This window comes from Balaenoptera ricei, chromosome 7 (genome assembly GCF_028023285.1).
Source record: "Balaenoptera ricei isolate mBalRic1 chromosome 7, mBalRic1.hap2, whole genome shotgun sequence".
Classification (NCBI taxonomy): domain Eukaryota; kingdom Metazoa; phylum Chordata; class Mammalia; order Artiodactyla; family Balaenopteridae; genus Balaenoptera; species Balaenoptera ricei.
In genome coordinates, this window is record NC_082645.1 from 116,481,822 (window position 1) to 116,506,474 (window position 24,653).

Below are 24,653 nucleotides of genomic sequence, written 5' to 3' on the forward strand. Positions count from 1 at the left end.
GATTGTTTTTTCATACCCTTTGTCCATTTTCTACTGGCCTGTCTTGTTCAGTGCTTTACAGCCATTTTTACACAGTAAGGCTATTAGTCATTGGGAAAAGCAGTAATAATAGTAGCTAAAGCATAACGAATGCTACTCTGCGCCAGGCCCTCTGCTACGCACTTTACATGCTCCACTGAATTTTCATTCTCATTTAGGAACCTCAGTCACAGAGATTCAAGCCCAGCAGGCTGGCTCCCAGGTTAGTGCTCCCAACGTGTTCTTATACCACTAAGGACATCCTGGGCCCTCACATGCCCTAGACACCCTCCTCCTCTCCGAGGCTTTTCTACCTGTCCTTTCAGGGTGACTGCTTCCTTTTGAAATCTGCAACATATATTTTAGGGCTAACTGTATCCATTTTCAGAAATTCAATTGTCCTAACACATAGATGACACCCAAATCAGAACACCAGTCTCCACCCTTCCAGATCCATGTCTCTATCTTCCTGTGTCTCCTTCTGAAAATTCAACACGGACTTCAAGTTGAGGTGGTAGAAAACCAGATCCCTGAGGTAAAGGGAGGTCTCCAAGACCAACGGAGCTGCAAGGGCTTGGGATCCAGAAAATACTGGGTTTAAATTTAGACTCATGCCCCAAGGGATCATGACACAGTACATAAGGTCTAAAGTCACCTACAAAATGGGAATAGTAATACTCTTGGCTTTGCTAGGTAATGGTGAGGAATGACTCAAGGAGTGTCTAGTTCTGGCCACGGAACAGCAAACGTTAGCGTTTCTCCCGCTGAAGACCTGTGCTTCCTTCTGCTTTCTGCGTTGCAGGGGGCTTCCAGGCCTGCAGTAGGGTAGTTGGTGGTCCCCGAATCGGTCAGAGCCCAACCTCTGGAGTGGCCTCGGGTCAAATTCTGGTTCTACCAGTTTGTTGCTGTCAAATTAATTCTCCAAGGTTCAGGCTACTCATGCATGAAATGGACTAAGGAGGGTAGCCAAGTGTGGGATTTCTTGAGGATTAAATGTTCCAGTCCATGGAAAGTGCTTGCCACACAGTAAGTGGTGCGTTCATTCACAGAGCATTTATTGAGTACCTGCTACGTGCCAGGCATGTTCTAGGCGATGGTGACCCAGCGGTGTACCGGCCATTGAAAGTGTAAATGGCTAGACGCTATGTATTCCATTTGCGATCTGCTTAGCAGGAAGTTCTTTGTAATTCTCCATGTGACTGCCTTTTTCTTGTTCTTACTTTTTAAACTTTGCGCTGGTCCGCAGTCTCGTACCTGCTTTTTTCCCACGGTCCTAGACAAGTGTGTTGTAAGAAGGATTTTGAGAATTAGGCGCCACCGTCCGCGGCCTGGTCAACGCCAGCTTGCGGATCCAAACCTCACCCAGGGGTCTCCGCTTGGGGCTCCCAGAGAAGGAGCGGGTGGATGGAGATGCCAGGGGCTTATGAGCGCTGCCAAAAGGTCGCGATGCAACAGCCACTTCTAGATTTGCTCGGTATCAAGGACCACGTTCCCGGGGGCCCCCGGCCGCCTGGACCTCGCTCCCTGGCCGGCGCCTAAAGGAGGAAGAGGAGGAGACGCCGAGGCCGGATCCCCGCCGGGGCTCAGGGAGACGCGGCGCCAGACCCAGCCTGCGCGCGCTCCCCCGCCCGGCCTCCCCGCGCGCCCCGGCTCGGCCACGCCCCTCCGCCCTCGCCCCGCCCCCCGGACCACATCCCACCCCCGCCTCCCGGCCGCCGCGGCTCGCCCCTCCCCCAGCCTCCAGGCGACAAAGGCTCGGCCCCACCCCCTGCTTTTCCACCCCTCACCCCCGCCCTCCCCTCGGCAGCTTCAGATAGGCCCCGCCCCTCCACTATAGCCTCGCCCACTAATTATTCACACCCCGCCCCGCCTTTCGGCCGCCTTCTAGACCCCGCCCCCTCTGAGCTTGCCCCGCCCCCTGCTAGTCCACACTCCGCCCCTGCCTCCCGGAGGCCCAGGATAGGACCCGTCACCTCCTTCTCCAGGTTTTCCTCCCACCCCAGTCTCCCCAGGGGGCTCGGCTCAGACTCTGCCCCCGCCGCCCAAGGCCCAGCGCCGGCGCAGGACCACCCCTCTCCCGCGGCCCCGCCTCCGAACCCCCGCCCCCTGGACCCCGCCCGGGTCGGGAGACCACCCCTGCAGCCGGCTCCCAGGTCTTGGTCTCGCGCGCCCCGCCCCCGCCCCCGCGGCCCCGCCCCGGCGCGGGGACCACCCTCCGCCCGCGGAGGCGGGGGCCAAGCGCTCGGGGCACTCTCGGCTGTCCCGGCCCTTTGCCGCCGCCGCCGCCGCCGCGCGGTGGTTCCTGCGGATCCGCGCGCGCCGCCGGCCGGGAGAGCTCTCAGACCGCGAGGAGAGCCGCAGGAACCCGTGGGACGCAATGCGAGCCAGGTAGGCAGGCTGCACCCCGGGCCGTTCCCTGCGGGCCGCTCCAGCCCCGCGCCCAGCCTCTCTCCCGCGGCGCCTGCTGGGGCTCGGCGGGTTTGCACGCCTCGCGGGCGCCGCTCGTTCCCCCGCCGCCTGAGTTCGGGGCTCCGGGGTGCCCGGGCGCGGCTGGCGCCGGACGGCTTCGGGAAGCCTCTTGCGCCCCTCGTGCTCCTGGGGGACCCAGTCACCCCGGCGCAGGCGGGCGAGCCGGGGTTCCGGGCACGGAGCGGCACTCGTGGCCCCCGCGTGCGCCCGGGCGATCCCCCTCCCCTGGCCCTAGCGCTTCCCGAGGCCGGCCCTGAAGGGTGGCCCGCCTCGGCGACCGGACGCGTCCTCGGGGCGCTCGGCTCGGGGGGCTTGGGCGCTCCCAGGGCTGGAGGGGCCGGGGCTTTCTCTGGCGCGGCCCAGGGGAGGAGGGAAGGGCGCGCGGTCCCGGGTTAAACTTGGTGACAATGCATATTTCAACTTCTTCGGAGACCTTTTATTTTAGGATGGAAATGAAAACCCCGATTTCTGGCTTGGCCGTCCGGGGACCGAGCAGCCGCGAGGTGACAGCGCCGGCGGCGGGCGGGTGGGGACGGCCGGCAGAGACGCACGTTGCTGAGTGGTGTTTGCCGGGAAGCCCGCTCCGCGGTGCGGCTTGGTGGTCTGCAGGATCCCAGCCTTGGAGTGCGGCGGCTCCTAGCCCGGGGCAGGTCGTGCAGCCGGTGGGACCAGGCCGCGCTGGCTCTTCCCCGGGGTGTTGGGCGGCCAGCGGTGCCGCCAGGGGGGCGCAGCGGGACAGCGGCCGGGCTTCCTGCGTGAGGAGAGGCGGGTGGAGCCTCACCGGTCAATGAGATTTAAAAAGGGAACGCCGGGTTGGATTTTATCCGTGCTTATTCTTTCAAAGTTAGTGCAGCAGATCGGTACCGTGTGCTTTGTCAGTAGTAAGAAGTTCGCACAACTTTTGTTTCGATCACAAAAGCAATATATTCTCTGGGTAGAAATCAGAAGTATAAACAGTGAAACAAACCATCATTGATCCCACAGTTCCTGCCGGCCTCAATATTTACACGTTGATATTCACATTTCACAGGCTTGCGGATCTAATCGATAAGTTTACAAGTGGAGCCTCTCTTGACTAAATGAAAGCAATCCTTTTGTGCAACTCTCCCCTTCCCACCCTTCTAACTGGGTTTGTCTCCGAGCACCAAAGTTTGGGTGTATCGTCCAGGCTCCCTTCTCAGGCTGAGTCCCCTTTCCAGTGTGTGGTGTTCTCCATGCCTTCTGTAGGCTGGAGATGGAGAGAGAAGCCAGCAGTCAGCTAGACCACTGGCTCAGACTGGATTGGCTGTGGTTTTGGTTCCTTGCCTTGAAAAAATGAAGGTAATGTTTCTCAATCTGCTGCTCAGGGCACCATAAAAATTAATGGGTGGTTTGCAAAGCGTTTTGACACCCTTGGGTGGACAGCGGCGGTGCTTTGTGGGGCTGGGGGTGTCCCTTGCTTTCGTCATCAAATAAAACAGTCTGTCTCCTACTTGGCCATCCTGACCAGGAAACGGGCGCCAGGAGTGACTGGTGGGGTCCGGAGAAGGTTCCTTGGTTCCCTGCTCGGTACAGTCGGCCCAGGCTAAGCCCCTCAGAAAATGGGGGGCTTGGAAGGAGACAGAACTCCCCAATCCACCTTCCCTGTCTGCTTTCTGCACGTGGGCAGATGTGGAGAGTGTGAGGGGGCTTTGACGTTAAGACGGGACCCAGGGTTCACAGGCCTGATGCCCGCCCATCCAGAATGCCGAGGCCTGCTGATCCAAGAGGGAACAGTTAGTTCTGGGAGAAGGGCTCAGGCTGTGAACAACCCTGGCTTCCTAGGCATTTGTTTTATGGCTCTCTTGTTTACGAAATGAACAATGACCAGCTCAGATCTGCGGTGCCTGAGAAGCTTCTGTGAGCTTTAATTTTTTTCCTGTTGTCCCAAGCCTCTGGCATCGTGCTTTACGGGGCTTTTTAAACAATTGGGAGAAACTCATATCATTTGTTAACGTCTGATACCGAAAGCGGGAGGTGCCGCACAGGTTGCCTTTTGTTCCCCTTGCACAAAGCAGCGGTGATGGAAGCTCCTCTTTCTTTAGCAGGTCTCGAGGGCTCCAGTTTGTCATTTGATAGTTTCATTTTTTTTTTAATTGTCGCTTCCACCAGCACTTTGTTCTGCCCAATGTCTAGTAGCTGACCACAGCCCAGGCACAGGGAGGACCCAGAAAGTGGTCTGGACAAGTTGCTTATAAGTGTCCTTCCGGGGCTCATCGGCTCTTAGTACTGTGCCCCGAATTTTCTCCGCGTAGGGAGGAAAGGGGGAGTCTTCCTGGATTTTCTTCTCTGCTGCTGTTTGCTAACTGGATTTCTGGTTACCCAGTAGCCTGGAATTGTTTTCCTGCCGGCTGCTTCAACAGACCTTTTTCTTATTCTAATGGTTCTAGTGTGATGATAAGATTTGCTAACGTAAGCGGGGTTTGCGCCCAGGGTCCTGGGAGGCCACTCCTGAGTTTAAATCCTGGCACCCGGGCCTGCGAAGTGTGGGAGGGTGTGTGCGCTTCCTTCTTCCCGGGGAGGAGGCCAGCTGGCTTCCCTCAGCTTCTTAAGGGGAGCCCTTGGCCCAAACAAGGTTAGGAGTTAACTGCTGTGTTGGGCCCTGGCTGACCTCACCCCCAGCTCGGGGCAAACCTCCATGGCTCCGTGTTTGAGGAACCAGCCTTGCGCCTGCCCGATACTCAACTGAGGAGAAGCCGTTGTTCAGCCAGTGGGCCTTGCTCCATCCACGTGGGTTTCCCTTAGCTTTGTTATTTTCAGATTCGACACCCGCATTGGGTCACGTTGCAGTTTTTCTTCTGAGAATTGAATTCAGGCCCCTGGGATATTTCCTAAGGCCCTGAAGATGGGCGCTAGGACTTCTTTGCCCTGAGGTCACTGCCTGATAACCAGGAACTGGGAAGGGTCACCGTGCAGGTAAGTAGACTTCGCCGTGACTGCGTGGCCAGGAGGAGAGCCCGGGGGCCATCCAGTGTCGCACTCAGCTTCCAGCGAGCTGGGTCTCCCGCCTCCCCAGCTGTTTGCACAATAGAAGCCCCATGTTCTCCCATCACGCCCTGGAGAGTTAACAAAAAAACAGTTCAGCCAGCCCTCACACACAAGGGAACCATCCAGCTACTTACTCAGGGTCTTCAGGGAGCCCGAGCCTGCTTCTCCGTGGGCCCCGAGGGCATCGTGTGTTATTGGACCGCACGTCTGATGCCATGAGGACCAGTGTCCCAGGGGAAAGGATGTCGCGATGTTCAGCCTTTAGAAGGCAAGAGAACACCGAAGGTATTTTAGAAACAGGGTGTGTGATGTGTTTCTAGGAAGGGTGAAATTCCTTATCGTGCCTCACTGCTTCCCATCCACCAGGTGTAAAAAAATAGCTTCCCAAACCTTCGATAAGAAAATATGGACTTGTGGGAGTAGAATGGTGTCCTGAGTTCAACTAATTTAAGTCGAGATTCAGGGTGTTTTTTAACGGGCATCGCTTGCTGAGGGTTTGTGATAGACCAGGTCCGGGGTGCACACTTTTATCCTCGCACAAACAGCGAGGGGTTCCATTTTACAGGGAAGCTAGAATTGAAGTAGTTGCTCCAATCTAATCGTCCCAGTAAGTGCTTGATTTGAACCTGGACCTGCCTGGGCTCTTCATCACAGCTCCCAGTGTGCCAGAATGAAAGAAACAGGTCACACCTTCGGGAGCGTGAAGACACAGGCATGGAGATAGCAGAGTGCCTGCCTCCCTTACACAATGACCCAAAAAAGGTGATGAAATCTTTAAAACCCTAAGAATTTTCGTAGTCTAAACGGAAAGCAATCCGTTTGCACCTTTGCTCCCCGAGAGCCGTGCCCTTGCGCCCGGTCTGCAAGGTAAAATTTGATGTATTTGGAAGATTGCGATTTTGAAGGTGGGACAACGCAGACAGAATCTGCTCTGAAGTTTGTCCTTGTACCATGAAAAAAGGGTATTCTGGGCAGATGAGGTCACTAGAATAAGATTAAGATTATGGGGAGGCTGTTAAGTAAATGTAAGATAAGGGTCCACCTTCCACTCTACAATCAAATAAAGGATATACTAATGAGATTATTCTTATCTGCTCCATCAAAACTCGTCTTTGGGGAACTCTCAGAGCTGATGCCTGGTAGCCCGACTCTTCTGAACAAATTGAAAAGAATCCTCTCCGTGAAAGGATTTCTGTGGTTCCATGTTCTTACTAAATCTCCCTCTCATCTCTCTCCCCTTCCCTGTTCTCCCAGTCTGCTTCACTGAGGAAAACCCTGCCCCATTCTTGTGAAACAAGGAAGCCTTCTAAGCTCTGTAGGCCTGGAAGGAATTCACATGTTCCCTTTCCTGGCTTTTTCCATGTTGCAGGTCCCTGAGTCCGAAGTGTGCTGGTCAACCGGCTCCCAGGAAAAAAACAAAGCGTCTTGATGGTAGCATCTGTCAACTGCCCTGGTGTAAATCCTCCCACCATGGCTGATTTCAAGCTGCCAGTTGGGTCTGGCAATATTACTAAGTATTTGACAATCTGTGTAGCCAATAAGAGTGGACTTCAGCTTGCCTTTCATTGCACTGAGCTCACCAGCACAGCCCCCCTTGTAGAATGGATGAAATGGTTGCCTGGCTTCTGCTTGGACCACGGCTGCCAGGAGCTGTATGTACTGAGGGGATTTGGACGTCCTTGAGTAGCCTAGTTTGGCCAGCAAGAGTAGAGTGCTTCACAACTCAGACTCCGCATTAAACTCACCTGGGGGATTTTAAAAGCTGCCCAGTGGAATCGGCATTCTGTGTGTATCCGGGGTTGAACTCCACTGATGTAGGGAATTTGTGTAAAAAGAAAATTAGAGGTGTGGTTCGGAATTAGGCATGGCAGACCCTGTATTTGAGGCCAAGGAGTTGAACGTTTTCCGTGTGGGGTGAGGGAAGGTTTTCCAGCAGAAGCCTCGGAGTGGAGGAAGGGCCCACATTTTCCCAGTTGCCAGTCTGACTCCAGTGGCCCTCCACGGTGGTGGTCGACATTGTTTTGCCTTGGTTGCTTCTGCTGGTCTGGAACGGAGATGGGTCTTCGCAGAGGAAGGGGTCAGGATGAAGTGAGAGGTCGCTCCTTGGGGAGACGGCTCCTTGGGTCGGTTTGGTGAGCTGACCTCGGATGTTGCAGCAGAGAGCTGGCGTCTAGAGGAGCTTCCCAGGACCACCCAAGTGAAGAAAGGAGAAACTCCATGGCTGAGGGCTCTTTAAGACTCTGGGCTTGGTTGCTCACGTAAGCTGATTACTTTTTCTCTGTCATAATTAGCAGTCAAATTATTTAAAATGTAAGAGCTTCCTTGAGAGGCAGCAAGCGCGTGGGAAGGGGAGTGCCACTGAACTTCTGAGCCATTTTTGGGAGCGGGTTTGGGAGCAGGAAGGGGCCAGCCAGGCCCGCAGGTGCAGATTTAAGGAGACATCACCCTTGGGTTGTACCCACGCAGGGTCCGCCCTGCTGGTCAGGGGTCGCCCGTGTGAGAGAGGGCTGGCGCGGGCCTCGCTTCCTTAGAGTCAAACCCGTGACCATGGAAGAGCTGACTGCGGACTTGAGTGTGGAGTGGGCCTGGGAGTGTGCTTCTCAGTCACCCCATGAAGATGGGGTGGGAAGGCCAAGGGGGCGGAGGAGAGAAGCACCTGGAGGTGGGAGAATGTGTACCGTGTGTCCCTGAAGCCGAGGAGAAGGTCGGGGTGTGGAGGAAGGGGCTTGGGAGCCCCATGCAAACAGGACAGTTCTGGGTTATGAATGATCAGAGAAGTAACACCCGGAAGTCTAGGGGCCACTGGGTTTGGCTTGCTAGAACCATGTGACTGTGGTAGTGGGGAAGCTTCTAGAAAACCAAGGACAAGGGGCGTAGGCTGCTGAGTTAGTGATAAAAGAAAAAGGACTGTCTTTTGAGGATATCAAGGCAGGAAGGACCCAGAGTTGCGTCAGAGGGCCTGGGATGTTCCGGACTGCGGAGGCCTGGTCGGGGGCTGACAGGGTGTTAGGACCAGCCCGGAGCGATGGAGGGTCCAGTGAGGGGGTGTGAGCGGCCCGGACTGTGAGGCAGAGAGGTGGGTGTGAGTGGTTCTCATCAGGAGGAACTGGTTAGAAGACTCCCTCGCCCCCCCCATGCCTTTTCACCAGCCTCTTTTGGGGGTTGGCTGGGGGCCTCATTTGTCCCTAAGTCCCAGCTCCCTGAGGCTTCTCATGGAAGCCTTTCCTGACTGCCCAGGCCAGGAGCTGACCGCTGCTTCCTCACCTGTCCGTTGTCCCCCTAGGCGGGGCTCTGCTAGGCATGGGGCTGCATCGTTATCTCTGCATCCTCGCTGCACAGACAGCGCATTCCGTGAACGAAGAGGGACCAGCCAGGATGAAGACCGAGGGTGGTGCCTTACCACGTAACCGTACAGCAGCAACGCTGAGAGTCTCCTTAGACGTCTTCACAGCTAAAAATTACGCTAGAGGACAGAAGTAACTTCTGTGAATCATGATCAGCTGACTTGTAAACGCTGTCCAGTGGCCCCCTCGCAGCTCTGCCCTTTACTGTTTCATTGAGTCCGGCTTCCCGCCTTTGTTTACCCGTTCATGCTGTTGCCCTTTTGGAAAGGATTTTAATTTTTATAGCTTTCGGATACAGAGAAATACAGCTCTTCCTCAACTTAGGATGGGGTTTGTGTCCCGATAAATCCCTCGTACGCTGAAAATGTCGTCAGTTGCAAGTGCATTTAATTACACCTAAACTACCCAACGTCATAGTTTAGCCTTCTCTAACTTAAACGTGCTCCAGACACTTAGAGTAGCCGACAGTTGGGCAGAATCATCGAACACAAAGCCTGTTTGGTAATCGAGTTTTGAATATCTCATGTAATTGACTGAATATTGTACTGAAAGTGAGAAACAGAATGATTGTCTGGGTGCAGAATAGTTTTAAGTGTGTCCGTTCCTGGCCCTGGTGATCGCTCCCTGCCCAGCATCTTGGGAAAGCATCAAACCCACATACGCTAGCTCCGGAAAAGAGCAAAATTCAAAATTTGAAGTACTGTTTCTACTGAATGCATATTGCTCTCACACCCTCGTAAAGTCAAGAGATGTAAGTCAAGGACCATCTGTAAATGGAATATCTGAAAAATGCAGGTACCTTTAAGCATTTTAAAATTACCCTAAGAATCATCGTTTTGACAAGTGGTGTCAAATATTTGTATATGTCCCTTACAGAAGTAGAAAATAAAGGTCCGTGTTTGAATTTCACTGGGAATAATGGTTGGAGCTGGTGTATTGATAGCACATATAAGTAATTCATGTAAAGGGCTGGGCCCGGGCCTGTGATCCAGGGCCACTCGGCAGCCTGTGGTGGCGGTAGTGATGGTGTAAAAGCAGTCGCCTACTATGGTCGGGTCTCACTTTTCCTCCCCATCATCCCGTCCCAAATATCCCCTTGCAGAAGTTGTGGTTTTTTCCCCCTTGTGACTTCAGAAATCAGTGTTTACGACATTTTTAGGAGGACAGCTCTATTCTGGTTTTGTGCCGGTTGGCAGCCATTTGGCTGTTTCACCTTTACGTGCTGGATTACGAAACCAAAATTTCAAATTTTGGTCACATTTCAGGCCCATGTTGGAGTCTTCTGTAAATGGCTCTTTCTTTGCCGTCAACCAAATATGAAGCAACACGATTTGCACAACTGAAATTCATCATAGGTGATTCAAGAATTAAGTGACTAACCATCCATCATGTTCTCCTAAACACTGTTTTTTGTACCCAAGGCATCGTCAGGGAACAGAAATAGCTGAAATAAGTTTTCACCGACTGGAAGGTGACAAGTGAGGAGAGGGGTGGAGTCAGCAAGTGGCACCCCAGTCCGAGACCTGGGATCCAGAATGGCCCTGGCTGGTAGGCTGGGGGGACCAGCAGCCAGTGGCTGGAGGCCTCTGTGCCTCTTTGCAAGAAGGCCTTACCTGCCCTAGCTACCTTGGGGGGTGGGAGAAGGAGGTGAAGCATCTTGTGTTCAACATATGTCCTTTCTAGATATATAAATTGTTATGGGAAGAGGGAAAGAGTTTGTTGTGATTTTTCATTTTTTTTTTTAAAAAACCCTGTCTGCTTAAGTCCCCCCACCCCACCCCCCCGCAGTTACTCAAGTAATCGTATGTTCATCTTAGAAACCTTAGAAAATGCAAAAGGAGAAAAAAGTTTCATCAGTGGAATTCTGCCACTCATGGTAACTGCTCTGGGCATTTTTGTGTCTTTCAGTTATTTTCACATGTAAATCTAGACTCTTCCAAACAAAACAAGATGGTGGAGTGGGAACTTGTTTTTAGTTCACTAGATACCTGACGTGTAGTAATCCTTCAAGCAGTCATTCATTGTTGAATGAACATTATGCTTTTTATTGAAAATTGTTGACATATCTCCAGATCAATAAGTACAGGTTTGCATCCTCAGTTTTACCGTCAAATGTATTCGGGGATGCACCCTCTTTAACAAGTCCACGTTCATGGACAGTTTCCAGTGACTTTGAAATTATAAACAGCACTGCAGTGAACATCTTTCAATACATGTAAGTTTCTCCTTCCAATGAGTTTTTTTCTTTTATCCTTAAAATGTATAAAGAACTTTTAACTATATTAATGGTTGGGTGAACCGTATAATTGCTGCTCAGAAAAGCACGTCCAAAGGGAGTGATAGTCAGGAAAGTTTCCCTATCTGTTGAATAAGACTTGGTGAACTTTGAGACCAGTCTTAGCCTTGCTGGAACTCCTTTGGGGGGAATCGATTTCTGATCATCAAGAGTGCTAATGTTCTCTGTCTTGTGAGCTTTGCGGGCAGGGGTTGGAAGTGCACATCTCAATCTTAGGGAGAGCACATACATGCCAGTTTCAGAAACAGTAACATATGGGGGAAACCGTGTGTCCTAAAACCTAGGAGATGTTTCTGGTGGACGTCTTCAGGGCTCACTCCTTCCCAGAAGGGGACGAGTCTGATTTCCATGCATTCAGCTTCAAGAACTGTCACTTCAAGCTCCCCAGGGTCCTGTCACTATGGGCGTTGAGTGATTCGTGGAGCTGCGTCCCTTGATGAGCTGCAGTTTGATCTGGCACACGGTGATGGCACAGACTTCATTTTTGAGACCTTCGGGTTCATTAAGAGGAGAAAGTGCTTAATACCTTCCACTGATGGTAAGGCTGTAATTTTGATTTCTAGCTGTGGTCTGGTGTCACAGGACTTCTGCATTCTGGCAGGAGAGGGAAGCTGAGTTATGGGCGGAATATTCGTTGGCCTGTGTCCCGAGTGTGGTTTTGCAGGGGCCCGGGCTGCCTCCTCTTTCTTGGTGCCGAGGTATCCATGAGTCATTGCCCACTAGTGTAAGATGAGGCGGCACTTTTCGGGCTGTCCTTTCGTGCTGGCTATTTGTTCTGGGTGCCAGGTCCACCTCATGGAGTTTTGGGGGGCTTGAGAGCCGTGCCCTCTTGCAACTCTCTGGGACGTTGCCCTAGCCCCTCTCCCTCCCCCCTTGTTAGCTCCTGTTTGACTTGAACTCACTCATTCCCTCCCTCACTCCAAATCCAGTGCATGCCAGATGGGGGGTGGGGGATTGGGGGGATGGAGAGACCACCAGGGACAGCCTCTGTGCAGGGAATCGGCCACCAGTGCCCCAGGAGAGGAGGTCAAGTTTCCCCGGGTGTGCTGGGGTTCGGGACTGGCTCCCCAAAGAAGCCCTACTATTAAGTAGGGGGACCGGAAGGAATTGGGTGGGTGCCTACAGGGGGCACTTGGGGGCGGTGGGTGGTTGAGTGAGTGCCGGGAACCGATAGGGGTGCCGGCCTTCTGGGAGCACCTGGTGGGGATGCAAGAGGCAGGTGGCAGGTGGCTGGAAGGGCAGGTCCTTCTGGGCTTCAGTCAGCTTTGAACTTTTATCTCAGGCCACCAGGAGACGATCACACGTGTGAGCCTGACTTGCAAGGGGCCCGGGAGGTGAGAGGATGACCGTGCCTCCCTCTCACAGCCCTGACGCCCCGCAGCCGCCTTGGGTTCCCCTCCTGGGGCTCCTGGCGCCCTACTCTGCGACCCACATGGGGCCCCTCTCCCTCCTGACCTGTTGTGAGAGTCTCATAGAATCATCCGATTGATTAAATGACCACCTTGTTCAGTTTTAAGAGTTACGCTTCTTACCCAAAATGACACTTAGAAACTGAAGCAACTGTCGGGTCGTTAAAAGTCCCAGCATCTTATATTCCAGAAAGGAAAAGGTACTGATGAAGGTGTGGAGATTTTCCAGATAAAACAACATCGGAAGGACCCAGTGAGACAGATCAGAGCACCTCGCCCTGGTCAGTTGAGTCCCTGGCGGTCTCTGAGCGTGGCTGTCCCCCCAGGACACGGCTTGGGGGCACAGGCAGGGCGAGTCCTGGTTTTCCTTGTCAGGTTGCGAAACTCACCAGGCCGGCCAGTCATTCACCTCCTGACATTCCCCCTTCTCTACCCCACTTGGGTTGGTCGCTGCAGAGTTGGAGCTTTGCTGGCCTTCTGGAGGATTTCTGTGTTTAACCCACATTAACCTGGCTAATCCTGTGTCTACTTCTGGGGAAAAACTTCAGTCCGATCTTCTGCTCCAGTCAGACAACCAGCTGTCCTCAACTTGCTCGGGGTAAAGCCGTGACTTTATCAAGGTTAAAAGGGACAGAACTGAAAGCTGGAAAATGATGTCATAAACACCGCTTTTTTTGTCATTAGTGAAATTGTCAAGAAGTTGGCTGCTTGCTAAATTGAGGGTCATTATTATTCTGGAAAGAAGCAGGGTTATTTTGATGAGCAGGAAAATGGAAAGAATAGCAGTGATTCCCTTGGGGATCCGGTGTTGGCAGCCTGAGAGTAACAGGTGAGTAAGGCATTCAGGACAAAGTGCCGATTTGCGGCTTAGCAGATGATTGTAAATTAGGCATTAAGGGGAAAACTTGAGCATGTGTGACTTTGAATATGTCAGGTTGTTTGTCCTTTGCCTTCAGGTCTTACTGCTGGGAATTGCAGATAGGCCGCTCTGTAGAGCTTGCACACAGGGCTGGAAGGGAGTGAACAGAAATAACAGTGGTTTGGGTGTGAAAATTGGGGGACAGGTCTGGGGCCGTCATCTCCCGCCCAACCGCAACCCCCTCCGTTGTCTTTAGCAAGACAAAGTAAACTGTAAATTTAACATGTTTTGGGGAGAAAGACGAGAAATGGCGGCTAATATTTGTAAAACACCTACAGGCAGTCAGTATACCAGGTCCCCTCACTTACACATGAGATCCTCCCAAAACGCAGCGGGGCAGGGGGCGTTGTTCACATCTTACCGATGATGAAACTGAAACCGAGAGGGTAGTTATTGTGTCCATGGACACAGTGAGTATCGGAATATACCAGGGAGTAAACAGTTTTATGGGGTCCTTATGCCTGGATATTAGCCGAGGGGGTTATTTACCCAAAACATGAATGCCAGGCCTTAGGTGCCGCTGTCCTATTGTGGATCCGTGGGCTATTGGAGAGGGAGGATTAAGTGCATTGAAAATGACACAAAACCAGACGTGGCCCTGGAGGGTATTCGTTCACGAGCACCCGTCAGATCAGCGCTGCGACACGCCGCCCACTTCTCGTCCCTGTGAGCCCGTCTTAGACACCGGCATCTTGTTTTTAATGTTATACCGACTCTTTCTCACATCCTGCATTTGATGAGGATGCCTGCGCCTTGACTCTCTTATCTTCCTTTGAATTACAAGGATCCTCAGAAACTTCGGAAATAGTTCTTTTCACTGGTGGCAAATAGTGCCCGTATCAAACTAATGTGAACATTGCCTGTCTGCGGAGAAGGCATACGTGCTCTCCTTAACGAAGCTAACGTTATCCTTGATAATAGGAGTAGTAAAAAAATATGTAATCCCACTTTGCTAGCAAACTGTGTTTACGTATCCCCTCTCCTTTGGGTCCTTGTCTGGCGTTCTTACATAGCACCTTTATGCTGTGCTCATAATGATGGTAATAATTAGGACACCAGTAGCATATGCCGTATGCCAGCCAACGTCTTCAGCATTTTACCTCTAAACTATTCACCTTTCCATCCTATGATGGGAGGGACTCTTAGCATGTCTGGATTACAGGGAAGCTAGGGTGCCAAAGGGGAAGGGACTTGTCTGACCCATGAGTGCAGAAGCCAGGATCTGAGTCTGAGCCATCAACTTTTTTTTTTTTTAATTATTTATTTATTATTTATTTATTATTTTAATTTTTGGCTGTGTTGGGGCTTCGTTTCTGTGTGAGGGCTTTCTCCAGTTGCGGCGAGTGGGGGCCACTCTTCATCGCGGTGCGCGGGCCTCTCACTGAGCCATCAACTTTTACCTGTTCTGCCCCGCACCGGGGGCCAGGTCTCCCCCAGGCAGGGAAATCCTGGGGCCAAGAAGGTGCTTATGGGAACCAGGCCGGGGGGCGGGGGGGGACGGGTCAGGGAACGTGAAGTCTCAGGTGAGATGAGGATGGGCAGGTAACAGCCAGGTGGCTCATCTGACGGGGACGATTCCCGACCCCCAGCCAGAGCCAAGGCTTGAACACGGGAGAGAGACCTTAATGCTGGGGGGGGGGGTGGGGTGGCGGGGGAGCTGGGCAGGAAGGGGCATCTCAGTTTCCCCCACCCCGCCCACTGCACTGTCACACTTGGCACACATGTGAGCCCTCCTGCTGTGGCCCAGTCCTCTCCTGCCTCCTTCAAAGCTGTCGTTTATCAACATCTGCACCCCATCAGACCCTGTGCCAGACACTCGGTCAAGGTGTCTTCATGACTCTGCGTGGCAAATGTTTTAGAGGTAAATCTTTGTACCTAAAGAGCTTGTACTCAAGTAACTCTGTTTTATGGTGCTTTTCTGATTAGCCGTGACATGTTCAACTAAGAATTAGTGCAGTACGGGAAGCTCCCTGCTTACTGTCACGGTGCCTCCGGTTTTCCTGCCTGCCAGCCATGGAGGAGCCCCACTGGACTTGCCTCCATCAAGTAAGGGCGGGCATCTAGTCCTCTGGGACCCATCCATCCACGGCTGATGGCATGAAAGGTGGCCTTTGGTCCACCAAGGGATCTGGGACTCCGGTTACCTTGGTGACCACAGTGATGACTGATGAAAGGTTCCAGATCTTGCCTCTTTGGCCGCTTGAACTCATGGGGGAATATTTGGAAGTAGGAACATCAGTAGAACCATTGGTGGGCCGTGGGGTGGGTGGGTTTACGGTGGTGCTTCCGTGATGTGGTACTCTGGAGAGGCACCTGAGTGCCTGGCGCCAGGTGGACCCCAATGCCGTCCTTGTTGTTGTCTAAGGCATCTCTCCTTTTTATTTTAATATTCTCTTTAACCCAAGAGTTATTTGTTTAAGTATTTAATTTTTTTCCTTGTCTGTTTTCCCCTTTTTCCTCCCTCTTACTTTCTGGTTAACTTCTGGTATGACTGCATTGGGGCCAGGGGCTGTCCCATACAGTTTTCTAATTTGGAGAGTTTTTTGGGTTTCAAGAATGCTTCTGAGAGTTTGCGAACGTTCCTTGGATACTCGCACGGCCTTTGCATTTTCTCCAGGACACGGAGGTGGGTGTGGGTCATTTAGATGATGCTCGTTGATGATGTTATGTTTCACGTTGTAACCAGGTGATACTCCTTCCGCTGCGCTGTCAGCTTCACGGGTCGGGCTCCTGTTTCCCGACGTGACTGCAGTTTTGTCGAGGTCTCTGGATCAACTCTAGCGGCTTCTCCTCCATACATATTAGCTGTTCTTTCAGCATAATTGGATCTTTTGATCGCTTCACCATTTTGTCAATCAAAAAATGCTCTTGTGTGTGTATTCAGTGCTTGTGGCCTGAATTTTACCTTTTCTGATACTGCTTTACTGTCACCCCTTATGAGTCATTTTCAGGTGTGTTTCACGCAGAGACAAGTGCTTGGGTTAGAATCCCTTCCTGGGTGATTCACGTTTGGTGTCGTAACTCATACGCTTGGTTCCATTGCTGCCCTGTTCCTTGAAGGGCTTGCTTCTCCCGTCCTCTTGCTGACTGTGGTTTGGAAGGTAGACCCGTGGCCAGTGGCTTAGTTACATTCATTGAAAAGGGGAAATTCCTGCTGTAAGTGCTTGGTGCGTGTTGAGAGCCGTGTCAGGACTCGGGTCTGCTGCTCCCCGGACAAAGCGAGCGTTTCAGCCAGGCCTCCTCCCCCAGGTCCCCCCTTCCCAGGGTCCACAGGCGCCGTTTTCCTCCTGCGATGTTGCATCGGTGATGTTGCCGAGTTCTCTGGTTCTCTAATCGGTTGGGGTTTGCGGTCTTGAGTGTGGTTTGATTTTGTGTGTGTAATGCTTGGATCTGGGGATGACTGAGGTGCAGTCAGAGTCTGGCCCGTAGACTTTCGGGGCCCCCTCCCCAGCGCTCGGTCCCTTCTGTGTGTCTGGGGGGCTGTGTGTTGTCACGTGGGCTGTGGGTTTCGGTGGGACCCCGTGGTCGCATGGCACCGGGTGCTGGCCTCAGTTGTGCCTGGTGTGGCTCTGTGACCTGCCTTTGCCTGGGAGGCCGACCCCCTCCTGTTCTTCCTGCTCATTCCTTGGTTCCCTCAGCAGACACGCCTGGCGGCTTCAGCGTGCTGGACACGGTTCAGCCGTGACCTTTGCCCTTTGCCAAGAGCTGAGAACACAAGCTGATCGTGTTTCTTCCTGACCTGCACACTCCGAGGCCTTCCTGGTTTCACAGAGTGAGCCTGACCTTTTCAGCACAGCATTGGGTCTGGCAGGCCGGCCTTCGAGCTTTCTGTCTGGCCTGCCCGTCTCTGCAGCCGCCCGCTGGTCCCTGAGATGCCACAATGGTCCCCAACCTGATGCGTTGGCTGGGCCCCTTGCATCCTTCGTTTTAAAAGCATCCTGGGTGACTCTATGCCCAGCTTAGAGTGACCCCCATTGGAACCCATGTCTTGAATGGTATCACTCCTTAGACGATGGTTTTTCAAAAATGTCGCTGTGCTTATTAAATTGTTTTATTGTAAGAATAGAGTGCTTTTGTAACAATTCCAAATATTACCGACACCTGGCAAGTGAAAAGTGAGTCACTCGTCCCCACTGGAGCAGGCTGTGTCTCTGCTTTTTTTTTTTTTTTTTTTTTTTTAAAGCTTGATAGTATTCACATTGCTTAATTTGTGTCATGCTTTATTTATTTATTTATTTATTTAATTTATTTATGGCTGTGTTGGGTCTTCGTTTCTGTGCGAGGGCTTTCTCCAGTTGTGGCAAGCGGGGGCCACTCTTCATCGCGGTGCGCGGGCCTCTCACTCTCGCGGCCTCTCTTGTTGCGGAGCACAGGCTCCAGACGCGCAGGCTCAGTATGTGTCTCTGCTTTTAACAACCTTCCTCGGGCTAATTCCATTGTGTTGTGGATTCTTCTGCCGACCTGTATCGCTCAGGTTTCCGAGTCTGTATTCCCAAGTGGGGTTTAGGTATAGTTTCCTTTTTAGTTTGTTAGCTTTACGGATCAGGATCACTTTTTGCCTCCTAAAGCGATTGGCAAGGAGACTTTTTTTTAAGCTGCTTCAGACCTATCTTGTGGGGCACCAGGCCCCAATGGGAAGGAGTTAGATGTGTGTTGCTGCAGGGCGTTGCCAGACTCAAATTCCAGAAACTACGTGAAGAAAACAAAATAGGCTACTGTATAGGACCTCCCTCTCTTTTTAAAAATTTTATTTATTTTGAATTGTGGTTTAAAAAAAAAAAAAACCTAGTAAAAAATTTACCATCTTAACAGTTCTTTAAAGTGTACAGTTGAGTAGTGTAAATTGTATTCATATGGTGGTACACAGGTCTTTAAAACTTTTTCCTCTTGGAAACCTGAAACTTACCCATTAAACTTTTCCCCATTTCCCCCTCTCCCCTAGCACCCCCTGATAACTGACCACCGTTCTGCTTTCTGTTTCTGTGAATTTGACTCTTTTACACAGCCCATATAAGTGGAATCATATAGTATTTGTCTTTTTGTGACTGGTGTTTATTTCACTTATAATGTCCTCAAGGTTCATCCAGCAAGGTTCATCAACACCATGGATGTGGTGTTAGTTGTAGCATGTGACAGCTGCCTTCCTTCTTAAGGCTGAAATATATTCTGTTCTATGGAGAGACCACAATTTGTTTATCCATCCCTCTGTTCTTGGACATCCGTTTTGTACCTCTTGGCCATTGTGAACGATGCTACCATGAATGTGGGTGGGCAAATATCTCTTTGAGGTGCTGCTTTCACTTCCTTTGGATAGATACCCAGAGGTGGGGTTACTTTATCATAGGATAGTTTTATGTTTAACTTTTGGAGGATCCTCCATACCGTTTTCCACGGCGGTTGTACCAGTTTACATTCCCACCAACGCCGCACAAGGGTTCCAGTTTTTCCATTCTCGTCCACACTTGTCAGTTTCTGTTTTTTGCCCGTAGCCAGCTAAGGGGTGTGAGGTGACAGCCCATGGTTTTGATTTGCATTCTCTAAAGATTAGTGGTACTGAGCATCTTTTCATACGCTTATTGGCTTAGCCTGCCCTTTTTAAACAGTATTTAGTTAGATTTTCTTTAAAGTGTTTCTGAGGAGCCTTTTTCTTTATAGGTACTTGTGGTAAAAATGAAAACTCAAGTGAATTGTTGTAGATTTTGAGGGACTCTCCCACGTACATGTGCTAGGGGAGCTTATTTCTGAATAGACCATTTAGAAGGAGGAGTTCCTTGTGAAAAGTGGGCACACCCCCGCTCCCACCCCCACTCTTCCCCGTTTTCATCCCAGAAAGCCACTTTCTCCTTTGCAGGTTGTTTAAAGAGTCGATATAGTTCAAGTGCGTTGTGATGAATGACACCTGTGAAACACGACTGTCACCCTGTAGACTTGAAATGTGAGAATTGAAGCCACGCACGCAATGCCTCTAAAGAGGGGCCATCGGTTGTCTTCTTTGTTTCTTTACAAGTAGTCCATGCTTATCACAGATGTAGAAAATACAGCCTGCAGAAGAAATGAAAAGTCATCTGACTCCCTGTCACCCCATCGCTGTCACATGGATGTGGTGTTAGAAACGGGGTCATTCGTGCTCACTCCTGCAGCCTGCTTTTTTCACTCAGCAGCTGTGAGGAACGGCGTCCTCTGGCCACACCGATGTCACCCATGCCATGCGGCTCCTTAGCTGTCCCTGGGACGAGTTGAGTGCCGTGGTCTGAGGGGGTGATGTCAGCACTTCTTCACGACCCCTGCGTTGATTGAAAGCAGTAGCTCACCCACTCCTGTGCATTCCGGTTTGGACATCTCCCTCCCAGCCTCGCTGCCTAAGGTGGAATTGCAGCAGGCGGCCTCCGGCAGGAGAAGCACCTTCGCGCTGCAGATTGGTAGCTTCCGTGCTCTGTTCCGAAGTGGAGCCAGCAAGGAGCTAGCCCCTCACTGCCTGTCCTGCGGTGGCACCAGGCTGGAAGTGACTCCAGCTTCCGGGGGAGAAATGCACGTTACACACCCTCTGGGATCGTGAGGCTGCCTCACCCCTTTGGCCGGACGCTTCCCAGAGACCCCCTTCTTTTTCTGAAGCCTGAATTTGGGGGCTGTAGCTCACACTGCCCACACGGAGTGCGGGCCAATCTCGAAGTGTTCTTCCTGCGTCCACTTTGGTAGGTGTGGTTTGGAACCTTCGAGAAGGAATGTTTTCACTTGCCTCAGTGGGTCAGCTCTTCCCCTGGGGGAAGGTCAGTTGGAGATACGGGAAAGGCGTGAACTGGATCCTTTGCTGCCCCCTAAAATGTGCAGTGTGGGGGGCGGGTAGGGTGGGCGGCTCTGTGGGCTCGCAGCCCTTGGCTAGCAGTTAACCTGAAATGCAACTCTGGGTTTGCCAGGCCCGCTGGGAGCCCAGAAGCTTCTGGAATCTTTAGCTCCACTTGGCCCTGAGGCTCCTGCCTTGATGGGCTGGCCCTTCAGCTGCTCCGCGAGGCTGGAGCTCCGTTCCCTCGCTGCATGGACCAGCTTCCTTAGCTCGGAAAGAGTGAGGGGTCCGTGCCCAGCACACCTGCTCCGGCTTCTCTGTACCCCCCCACCGGCTTCCCCATTCACTAGCAGGTATTGGGTTGCTTTTGGCCGCTGGGTGGGAGGAGGGGCAGGAATTAGGTGGCTCTGAGCCAGTCTGTGTGCCCACCCTGGGGCATGCAGTTCATCCTGAACTGCTCAAGCCTGCTGCCCGAGACATGTGGCGATTTGTGACGGGGATAATCGTAAACCTTAACCCCGATGACAGGCGCGCGTGGAGTGTGCCTGGCTCACGTCTCAGGCCAGCTGGTAGCTGCCTGGCACCCCGGGGAGACAGGGCAGGGACACGGGTGTGTGTTGGCTGGGGGTGCGGTGCTTTCTTGCGATTGGCTTGGCGCAGAGCTGGACGTGCCTGGCAGCGTCCAGCAGCTCTGTTTCGGAGAGCTCTTCGGGGGAAAGGAGCTTGGTTTGGGTTGAGCTGTTTTCCCCAACAGGAATCCTTCCAGCCTGTGAGCACGGGGGCAGCGCAGTACTGAGCCCTCTGCCCGCAGCTGCTGCCCTTTGTCACTTTCACAGTTGGAAAAACTTCCCTGGGGAAGTTCAGTCACGTGCCAAGACCACCGTGGCAGACCTGAACCCAGACGACCTGCTGCCCCCGAGCTTGGGGCCCCTTCCATCCAGGGCCTGAATTCCATCCTGTAACCAGCTTTCACCTACCCTTGCCTGGAGGCTCATGCCTGGTTCTAGAATCCTACCTAGGAAGCAGGCACTGTGAGCGTCTTCATTCAGCGTTTGGGGAAACCGAGGCATCGAGAAGTTCCCCCTAACTTTGAGGGTCAAAAGTCAAACAAGAGTGGTTTGACTTGGAGCCTTTTCTCTTCCCTCCCCACCCCCCAGCCACTTTGCTGCTTCTCTTCCAGAAAGGAGCTAAAAGAGGATGTGTTTCTTTTCTCCCGTCTCATCCTCGGGGATCCTCCACCCAGAGTTTCCAGGTCGCACACAGACGCTGAGCACTTCTGTAAACTGATTGATGACTCCAGAGCACAGGGGTCTGGGGCAGACAGAGTTCAGTGTCAGGGACAGTGTATGTCCCCATACATGCTGGCGTCTCCTAGGGTTCGGGGCCCAGCTCTCATCCAGTGACCCCTCTGAAGGACTCCCCCAGACTTGAGGGACCTCATCAGGTAATCCATCCATCCGTGCAGCGGGGTCCCCCAGGTCACTTGGCCAGGTATGTATAAAGGCCCAAGCAGGACAGGTGGTATTTGCACCCTTCTCCTAGAAATTGCTTTTTTTTATAAATACAGGCCAGGTTTTCACCTCTATTTATTTATCCAGCCTCTCAGGTTGTGACTTCCTGTTGATGTTATTATAGTCAACTGAAAGTTCTGAGTCGCCAACTTAAATCCTTAGGAGAGTGGAGGGCAGTGTGTGTGTGGGTGAGAGGCCTTTACATAGAGCTTCCTGCAGCCGTGCTAGGCCTTTGTTCTCTTGCACTCGGGCTGAGCACTTCCGTTGCTTGTTTTATAATAAATAGAAAAGCTTGTATTTTTTGCCCTTCTGGCTGGCAATGGATGTAGGGGGATCTTTCAGCGGAGAAGGAGGGTGGGGCCTGGAGAAGGGGGTTCATAGAGGCCAGGCCAGGTGACCAAGGTCAACATCATCAGTATTAAGTCCTGTTGACAGTACGTGCCCTTGATACGGTGTGATGAGGGTACTTCACCTCTGCCCCCTTCCTCCCCCGAATCCACAAACCTAGTCTCACCATGAAAAAAACCATCAGACACATTCCAGCTGAGGGGACGCTTACAAAGTACCTGTCGGGTCCTGCTCAAAACTGTCAAGGTCGTTGAAAACAAAGAGCCTCTATGGAATTGTCACAGCCCAGAGGAGCCTCAGGAGACAGGGCTGAATGTCATGTGGTGCTTGGATGGGGTCCTGGAGCAGAAGAAGGACATGAGGGAGAAACTAAGGGAATCTGAACAAGGAACGGACTTTCGATCGTAATAACGTGTCATCCTCATTCGTTGGCGAACGGGCTGTCCTAGAGCACGATTTAATCATGGGGAAATTAGGTGTTGGTTGGCATGTGGGAACGCCCTGTGCTATCTTTTCTATAAATCTAAACCTATTCTGAAAGAAAGTTTATTTTAGAAAAGAGACAAAACAGCGGCAGGGAAGGCCAGTGGGTGGCAGGGATTCCCTGGCGCGGCTCTCAGGCCAGGGATGGGCCTCTGCTCTTGCATCTGCTTTGTGCAGTGACCGCAGCTGGTGTCCGGAGGGTGCCCTGCAGTGCCGGCCAGTGGTACCGGCCGCCCCCTGCCAGGGAGAAGCCCCGGCCTCCACACCCGGGCTAGTAGCTGCCTTTTCTGCCAAGCGTGGTGTCCAGCCCCCTCCAGGTCATCAGGCCACGGCCTGTCTCTTCCGGCCAGCGTGTTCTTTGTTCTCTCCTGGACCAGACTTTGAACGGTGAGCTGCTCTCCCAGCAAGGAAGCCGGCTTCCAAACACAAACACAGGTCATCTCTGCCAGGTGAACTTGAGAAAGGCAGCAGAGCAGTGGGGACAATGGGCCTGCTTATAAACTGCTCTCAAATTCAGAATGTGGAGCATTAGGCTGGCGGTGGGAGTTGCGGTGGTGACCGAGGGTCCCGCTAATCCTGTTAGCGGATCAGGGGTTGATGCACGGAAAGTGGCATGAGATGGTGAGACCATCTCTGCTCCGAAGATGGCTGATTAAAGTATGCACAGCTGCATCGAGGCATCGGCTCCTTTAGGTACTTTCTGCTGATGCGGTGAGTCAGCGCTCAGGGAATAAGCACTGTTACACGCCCAGCACCGGGAACGTCACTGAGCGCACGTGCACACGCGTACACACGCACGCAGGCACAGGGCCCCTGCACTGGAGCTTGTAATCTTCTTAGGCCAGAAGGCTTTCCTAGAGGACCGAGCTCCAGGATGGCATGGGGACAAATGTCCATCTCCAGCTGGACCTGCCGTCCTCCGGCCCATCTTACGTGCCCAGGAATCGCCCGGGACAGGGGCATTCCTGACCAGCTCCCGAGTGATAGGGAGGAGGTGGCCGGCCTGGGGACCGCACTCTGAGTGGCAGAGGCTCAGTCTGGGCTGGTGGGGGGTGACTTCTGGAAGGAGTGGGGCTCATGCTTCTCCTTGGGGGCTGGGACTGAAATTTTTTCAGGTGGATAAATCGGGAGGTAAGCCTGAACGTGAGTACAGGGATGAGATTCAGCTGGCAAGCGACAAGGGCGTGGCAGGTGGGAGAGCAGGAGAGATGGCAGCCGTCCTGGGCGGCCCTTGTGTGCACACGTGGTCCCTCATCGGAGAGTAAAACCGCGAGCACCTACGTAGTGTCGGCCCCGAGGACCCCGAGCTGTTCTAAGCGCTTCACATGTACCGTTCAGTCCCCACGGCAGCCTGCGAGTTGGATGTCCGTTTGGATGCCGTTTTTGCGCCTTTTTATTTACTTATTTTAATTAATTTTTTTGGCGGGGGGGCCATGCCGTGCAACATGAGGGATCTTAGTTCCCCGATCAGGGATCGAACTCGTGCCCGCTGCAGTGGAAGCGCGGAATCCTAACCACTGGACCGCCGGGCAAGTCCCTTTTGCACCTTTTTAGAGATGAGGGCAGGTCTGCTCCTTGCTCGAGTCTCCACTGGTGGGAGGGGGCTGGGAGCTGCGCTCCTGGACCCGGGCAACCCACTCAGCCCGGCACCTGCTCAGGTGGGGTTTCCCAGCCGATGTGTTTACGCGGACGAGCATCCGACCGGAGCTTAGGGTCCCTGCCCTGGGTGAGCTCCGGGTCCTGGGAACTTCTGGGCTCACCCTTCTCGCAGACGAGCGCTGGGTCCAGAGGCTCACGTACGTGATGGACGTAGCGCCGGGATGGCCGCTTTGGTGTTCTGACCTGACCCCACCAGGGGCCTCTTCCTTGCTGTCTGGGCTTTCCCAAAGGTTCTCTCTTCACCACTCTTTGCTTCCCAAACTCAGGTGTGCCGATCTCATCCCCGACTGAGACTCACAGTACGTTTGAGTTAATAGCACCACATTCCCCAGCGGTTCCTGGAAGAAACTCCTCCAGATTCCTTACGTGCTTAGGGTGTGCTGTGAAAACACCTTTTCTGGTCTTTTCAG

At 52.8% G+C, this 24,653-nt stretch overlaps 1 protein-coding gene across 2 annotated transcripts in view; it reads left to right on the forward strand.

Annotated features, from left to right (window-relative positions):
* Positions 1-1,970: 1,970 nt before the first annotated feature.
* Positions 1,971-24,653, forward strand: part of SH3BP4 (SH3 domain binding protein 4) — a 91,848-nt gene continuing 69,165 nt past the window's right edge. For both annotated transcript variants that reach the window (XM_059928977.1, XM_059928976.1), the window contains exon 1: positions 1,971-2,406. The gene's annotated coding sequence lies outside the window, so the exon portion shown is untranslated. The remainder of the gene's footprint in view (positions 2,407-24,653) is intronic.